At 44.2% G+C, this 7,674-nt stretch overlaps 1 protein-coding gene across 1 annotated transcript in view; it reads left to right on the top strand.

Moving 5' to 3' along the window:
* The first annotated feature begins 458 nt into the window (after positions 1 to 458).
* LOC111874178 (dopamine D2-like receptor) overlaps positions 459 to 7,674 on the top strand; it is a 476,109-nt gene continuing 468,893 nt past the window's right edge. Inside the window, exon 1 of the mRNA XM_023869455.2 lies at positions 459 to 1,226. The gene's annotated coding sequence lies outside the window, so the exon portion shown is untranslated. The remainder of the gene's footprint in view (positions 1,227 to 7,674) is intronic.

The following is a 7,674-nucleotide window of genomic DNA, read 5'->3' as shown; positions in this document are numbered from 1 at the left end:
GCAGCGCTATGGCCCAGAAGGTAACAGTTTTCATAGTCTTCCCACCGTGAGAAGTTCAACTTTCATGCACCAATTTGAATTACATAAAAGGCAAGAAAGCCCTTGGCTAGCTGAGCGACTATTAGTTTTTGAGGAATGGTTTAATTACTTAACGTTTAGACGGAGCGTGACGCACAGCGATGTCTAATAAGTTACACTGACAGAAGAACCCATTCTTCTTCTCAGGGATATTGCACTGGCCTGGACACGATCCAGTGTGTCTTTATATTTGCAGTGTTTCAAATCTTCATTCCGCTTGGAAATTCACTGACAGGCGTAACGGATCCTTGAGAATTGTTGCGGGGTTCGAATGTCAGGTCAGTGTGATAACAGGTACATTTAATTTACTTAAGGAAATGTGTCTCTGTATAGTTTGCTACTCTGTCGATACAATCGAAATGCGGTCACATATGTTTTAGTATCGCGAGGACAAGGTGGTTAGAAGGTTGAAGTTTGTTTGCTTGAAAATGTTAAAGATAATAATGTGTGATCTTAACTTTAAATACAGTGAGGATAAATATCTACTTAATAATAGTAACGGCTATGTTTTTGATAAAATGTAGCCTTAGTCTTGCGTTTGTGCTATGCAAACATGTGATCCACTTATTCACGGTGCATATACAAGTATAGTTCAGGAAAGTGTTTAAGTAATATCGTATTGCAGTGTTCTTTACAGAAAAAAGAAAGGTTATAATAATATTGATTGAGGTTGTAATCATAAAACGCTGGGACCCAGAAACACGGTTTATATTAGTCTCTCTCAAGTAAAGGTTATATGTCTCGCAAAGTTGCTGTCACATGGTACTGTTTTATTGGGTGCAGTTTATTTCAAAATGGATATAAAGTTCATACAAAGAAGTCTGTCCATTTTGTGTTGAATTTTAATATAACTTTGGAACTCAGTTTGTGGTTTCGTGGATCTGAAATTGAAATGTAAACGACTATCACGTAGTTATAATTAAATTGAACTTAAAGTGGGGTTTGAGAACGAGAATAATATTTGCGAACCTTGTGTTCATGTCACCAAGGCAGTACTTCTTACGGCAATACAGTTACAAAGTCTGTTTTAAATGGTTGAAGTGTTGTTAATGTGAAGAGTTCTTAAAGTGAGTCACCAGTAACGCAGTGTTCAGCAATCCTAGGTTTGGTGTGTAACCTGAAAATAAGTGCTGAAGGCAAATAAGCAGGTAAGATACGTGCAATATTAAATACTAGTATATTTAAGTATAACATTTCTTGGTTCTGTTAATAATTATAGGAAACAGTCAAAATAATACAGCTCCATGTTAAAGAATCCTACATGGAAAAACTAATTAATAATTTCCCGCATTTTATTGAACACGATAGTTCATTAGCGCTCTTCTTGAGCCGTTGTTACACGTTAAGGTGTCGTATAGTGGTCATACGTTTTCAGCCTCCTCTCTCGGCAGTGCCAAGAATTAATTTCACGGTTTTATCCTCCCTGCCCCTCACTTCAGACACTGATGGTGTGTGAATGAAGTTACAATTAAAGTCGCGACAACATGAGAGCGCTGTGTGCTGTCGTTTGGGATTATGGAAGTTTCTATACGTGATTTTATGCAAATCCAGCAGGTGTCGTCAGTAGTAACGAGCGTCAGTTTATAATCTAGTGCTTGGGGGGGGGATGCACCCGGGACGCCACAGAGCTGGTCTGGACGCTATGGAGAAAAGCAAATCTTTTGCTCCTACCAGGATTCAATCCCTAATTTCCATAGTCATTTATTCTGTAGCCTAGTCATTATACTTACTGAGCTACACCGGCACTTACATGTGACCGAAATGAGATTCCCCTGTAACTCGTAGAATAAATGTCCAATAACACCAAATCGAACCCACATTAGCTCAGCTGTTTGTGTCCTGGTATAGCTCAGGCAGTTAGGCACTGGTTTCCTACCACAGAGCCTCGGGCTGTGTCCCGAGTGACGTCATGTGAGGTTCGTAACGGACGAAGCGGCACTCGAACAGAGTTTTCTCAGAGTTCCATCACTGTATCTTTACCCCAAATTCATCAATCACCGCTCCCTGAGTGTGAGATATCCCAGATCAGGCAGCACATTATCACATCCCCGGTCTTTTTGTCTGCGGCCTTATCTCTGACTGATTACGGATAAAGCACATATGTCTTGTTGATTTGTTTCGGAGATTAGGATTCGAAGAAATATTCCCATTATGCGTTCATTTTATTCGAGCTCGCTCTCGTGTGAACCTGGCTCGGTCGGTATGCAAGTTCAGTCTTGTAGAACAGCATCCAGCTTTTTCGACGTGTAGATTTCAGCCAAGATGGAGGAAGAGTGGGTTAGAAAATCCGGTGCACTTGAGAGGTTGCCTTAATCTAACGCCAGGTGGCAGCAGTGCAGCGCACGGGGAATATATTTTATTATGGTATTCATTCCGATCCGGCTTGCTTTTGATCCCTCCCCAGGGTGAGAAAAGAAGTGTCACGTGAGAGAGAGAGAGATAGGAAATAATGAACACCGTGGACGGAGTAGTTCCGCAGTGGGAGGAAAGTGAATTATCTCCGATTCTTATCCGAAGTTCTACGGGGATGGCTCGAGTTCTTCGCAGCTGTATAAATAATGAATAAGAGATGCGATAGCTCAGTCGGTACAATGACTAGACCACGGTGTGGACAACAGGAGAAATGGTATTCAAGTCCCAGAAAGGACAAGAGATACTTTTTCTTAACATCCAGATCGGTTCTGGGAGCCCACCCAACCCACTATATAATGGGTACCGCTTTCCTCACCCCTCTGGGACTCATGTTGCCTCAGCGTAGTGTTAACCGCTCACCTCCACCTAGGGCCGAAGTTAAGAATGAGTGGAGCCATACCTCCAAACGGTACAATGAATAGACCACGGACTGGACAACAGGGGAATTTGTATTCGAGTCCCAGAGAGGACAAGAGATACTTTTTCTTAACATCCAGACCGGTTCTGGGAGCCCACCCAACCCACTATATAATGGGTACCGCTTTCCTCACCCCTCTGGGACTCATGTTGCCTCAGCGTAGTGTTAACCGCTCACCTCCACCTAGGGCCGAAGTTAAGAATGAGTGGAGCCATACCTCCAAACGGTACAATGAATAGACCACGGACTGGACAACAGGGGAATTTGTATTCGAATCCCAGCAAGGGCAAGAGAATTTTTCTTCTCTTTAGCATCCAGACTGGTTCTGGGAGCCTGCCAAGCCCCCTATATAATGAGTACCGCTTTCCTCCCCCCTCTGGGACTCATGTTGCCTCAGCGTAGTGCTAACCGCTCACCTCCACCTAGGACCGAAGTTAAGAATGAGTGGAGCCATACCTCCAGTCCTCGTACGTCTTCATGGCGTGATGTTTAAGTACAAACAGAATTTATGTTTACCGTATACTTATAATGAATAGATGTTAGGAACTTATTACGTTAGCTTGTTTAACGACATTTTAAATAGTTCAGTTTATTTTGAGTCGAATCTTAACTGGTGTATAACGGACTGAAAATGTTGTGGAAGAAAACTGTAGTAAGGAGGCAGTGTCTGGGCATTGGTTGGAAGGACTGAGTCAGGGTAGCAGTCTTCAGTCCAAGATTTGAAAGCAGGTCCTCCCGAAATAGAGACAGCAGGATCGACAGGTCGACCACTACTTTCGGCAAGTAAGAGACTTCATAAAGGCGAAGTCCCTTTGTTTAGTCAAGCACTATAGGCCTACCATTCAAGACGTATGGGGGGATGGATTTATACAGGGCCTGAGAGAGGTGAGCTGGAGTCCGGGCCAGTCAGAAATCTGGGTCCTTCACCCAAGTTGAAAGCTGTGTCCCAGGAGGAAAGGTCAATATTCTGGGAGATCATAGTATCGGTCATTCTAAGCAAAATGTGTACATGTGTCGTATTCCGAGCGGTTTCCGAGATACAGCTATTTCATTGTGAAAGGTAAAGGCAAATTTAATCCTGTAACAGTTCCTGAAGACCCATGGGGTTGCGAGACGTTAATGATCCCACATTATCTGGATAATCGGCTCACAGATGGCGGTAAAGTTGTTAGCCTTACGCGCCAGCCGCTCTTTATCCCCCCAGGAAGATTCGTGGTTCTCATTTCTGTTAGAGGCTGAGTCGGCCCCAGGGCAATAGTCCGGCTGGAAGGATTAGGTCAATTGAAAAATCCTCATCGGCACTCGAACCCGCGACCTTCCGGCTTGTAGCATAGTGCCTCAACCAACTAAGCTACTGTATACCTCGATATTTCACTGTACAGTTCAAATATATACACGCATACACATTTTTGCTTAGACTGTCCGATACTATAACCTCCCAGAATATTGACCTTTCCTCCCAGGCTGTACTCGGCACGGCACGGAGAAACACCGCTTTCCTTATTGTTGTGTAACTTGGCAACCGACTGTGTATCAAGGGTCTGTCTTCGTGGTAACTCGTTCCACCTCCCGTTGCCCAGCAACGGTTAGACATGTCACACTGCTCCCTTCTTAAGGCTGTTCGTCCCGAATAGCCTAACAGTGCATCACAGGTCCTTCTTCCGAGGCTATACTTGCAACGTCTTCTTTTTTGCCTGACTCGGCGTTTCTTTTCTTCCCGTTGTCCGTTCTTCTACAGCTACATCTGCTCCCTCCTTAAGACCAACTCGTCTGCTAACGTGCCAGGGGATCCAATTGTATCACAATCGTCCCACACATTCATCCATCGCACATTCACTCTCGATGGGGAGGCCGGTACTTCTACGTTACCGGCCCCTCTTCTGCTTGCAGTCTCTTTTTCCGTTATGGAGGAGGTCGACTTCTCCGCAAGTTCCAATCCACGTACTGTCGCTCCAGAGAATGCTGATACCTCCTCAGTGTCGATTCTCTCACCTTCCGCAACCCACCGAACATCCTGGTTGCTCTCGTCATGATTTTCAGCTCTAGCGTTTTCTTGAGAGTCTTATAGGCCGGTCCTATTTTTCCCAGAGGTGATAGATGTCTTGAGCTGCACTCTCCGATACTGATCGCGGTTGCACTCTTCTCTTTTTCGTATAGCGTCCGCTTGCCGCCTCGGCCCTTAATTCCATTTTTGCATTCAGGTCTCGTTTGATATCTCCTCCCAAGCATCCGTTCTTTCGGGGTTTCCAGTACCACACTGCCATTGTTTTGTCCCTAACGCCTGTGTCCTGCACAGCATGTGATCTTCCTCATGGCTGCGGTTACCTCGTTCTGCAGTCCACAATTTCCGTGGGTCATAATTGTTCTGAAGATGTTCCTCTTGTGCCATGCCACTGTTGCACGGCGAGACACTCTCCTGCAGGCGACAGCCAACTTCATCCGGGATCCACAGTTTCCTCGGGTCAGTTTCTTCGGCTCCCCGCGTCGCCCTGCAGCTTGCTTCTTGCCCCTATACCGCTTCTTCCATCCATTGACCGGTTTCACAACGGCATCTTCGTTGGGGACTTCTTGATCATTTACCGCCTCAGGATTTTTGTCCGCTGACGTCGACTCTTCTTCTTCTTCTGGACGTGCCTCCGTCGTTTCTCGGCAGGCCACCATCTTTACGTCTCTTTTGGCTCGGTGGGCGGTCATCATTTCCAAGTTGGCCAGTAACTCTTTGTGGCTGGCCTTCGCCTTCGCCGGTTGCTTCTCGCTTCTTCGTGTTTGTCGTCATTTTTTCTTGCATGGACTTCAAGAGCTCTAACATTTGTTCCATTTTTTTTCGTGTGGTGTTTTCGTGTTTTAAGTTCGTATCTTGTCGGTCACGTGTGCAAGTCCAATCCCACTTCTGACACCAGTTGTCATGTGTTGGGTATGTCACGCGACAAATAACTTCACACCGTCATGGATGTAGCGAGTATTTATTGTGCTTCGCCTCTGCATTCACACACTTTACGATTATTATCATTCGAGTATCACAGCTACTGCCTCTACTTCAATGCGACATCTCAACTATCCCAAGACTGTCTTGGCGAATGCATTACCTTGTTATATATCTGCGGCCATTGCTGCGCAGTGAACATTCTGTTGTAACCGTGGAGACTCACTGTTAGAATTACAACACTGCTATTGTCATTTCCTACGCAACGGTCTCTTCTAGCGTTTCCATGGAAGTAACCCTTCTGGATTACAAACACGTGACAATATGAATATATTTAATAAATAATTCCAAAAATAGGATGTTTTTAAAAATTATATAACAAACGATTTACAGTGTTTTGCAATTCAGATTTGACATAATTTGAAAAATAATTTGATCTTTTAAATTAAATAGGAATATATTTTGGGTTCTCCTAGGCCAAGGGCCTGGGCCCAGTGGCCGTGCTGCCCTCCCTCCTCCCTTTATGTGGGTCTGGATGTTTACCTCCACGCATATATATAGCCTCAGCACTAATTGCAGGTTAAGTTGTGTGCTTTGTTCTTCGGGGATGTGATAATGTGCTGCCTGGTCAGGGCTGTCTCGCAACGCAGAAGGATGTGGGGAACGTGCAGTAATGATGGAGTGCTGATTAACGGGGAACGCTGAAGAAACCCGGAGAAGTGTGTGCTGTAGTGACACTTCGTTGACCGAGAATCCTTCATCAAAACGCCCGCGATAGATCTCGTGGTTGGACGGCGAGAAGCCAATGTCTAGCCAGCTGAGTTATGGCATGGGGAAAAGAGACTAATGAAGAAATGTTGTGCAAAACGAAATGAGAATAGACATAATAGACCGTATGACAGAAAACTTCAGATTGGGGTTTGGAAGTGAAGCTTGGGTTATAAGGAAGAAAGAATGGGGAGGAACAGAAGCCTCACATATGAGATACTTTGGGTCTTTGCTAGGATACGTAAATGCGTGGGACAGAATAGCAGACCTACTGCAGGCTGGAAATGCGGTAGATGAAGCAAGGAAATTGTTGTCTTCTGCGATGTGACTCATCGCAGTGCGCCGCAATTTCGCCGTTCTTTCAGAGTAATGTACTGCATCCATCTTCAGGGCCGAAGATATATAAAATAAGCAACGAGAAAGAAGTAAACTGATTACTGAACTTCGGCGGATGTCTGCAAGACTTCATGGCGTCGCATTCCATAAGATTTTTCTCCGCTGTGAGATGCTGAAATCCAAAATTTTGAATTGTAAACGACATACACATAGGATTCATTCTAGTAGGCAGCCGAAATTAACATACTTATATAATCCCAGAGGAAAGGGAGATGTGGGAAGACCTGGAAGTAGATGGGAAGACAAATTTTTAAGACTCTTGAATGTCGAAATGCGGTTGGATCACGAAATCCTTCAGTTGGAAGAAGAAGAAAACGTAATTGTTGGTACCAAAGAGAAGGAAAGTGTAAGTTGGTAATGAAGTTTATCCCCAGAACATTAAACTTAGGCCTTTAACAGACATCTTGTATTTACCGTCTTCTGTATTATGCCTGAAGATGGACATAGATTTTGTCCCCAAATAATTTCAAATCTGGAAACATATAAAGTCGATATCTTGCAAAGAAAATGGAACATGTTGACCGTTTGTCTAATAGCAGTTTTTTGAANCCCAATGGTGATATTCGGGGGGAAATTTGTGCAGTGAATCTTCTTGTAACAATTCTCAAAATGTCAGACATCGATTTTTTTTTTTTACTTTCGTACGTTTATGAAATCTTCACGAATAAAATTAATCGAT

The sequence above is a fragment of the Cryptotermes secundus genome, unplaced genomic scaffold, assembly GCF_002891405.2.
Source record: "Cryptotermes secundus unplaced genomic scaffold, Csec_1.0 scaffold26, whole genome shotgun sequence".
NCBI classification, from domain to species: Eukaryota; Metazoa; Arthropoda; class Insecta; order Blattodea; family Kalotermitidae; genus Cryptotermes; species Cryptotermes secundus.
The sequence above is the reverse complement of the archived record's forward strand: the minus strand, read 5'-3'. Positions and strand labels throughout refer to the sequence as shown.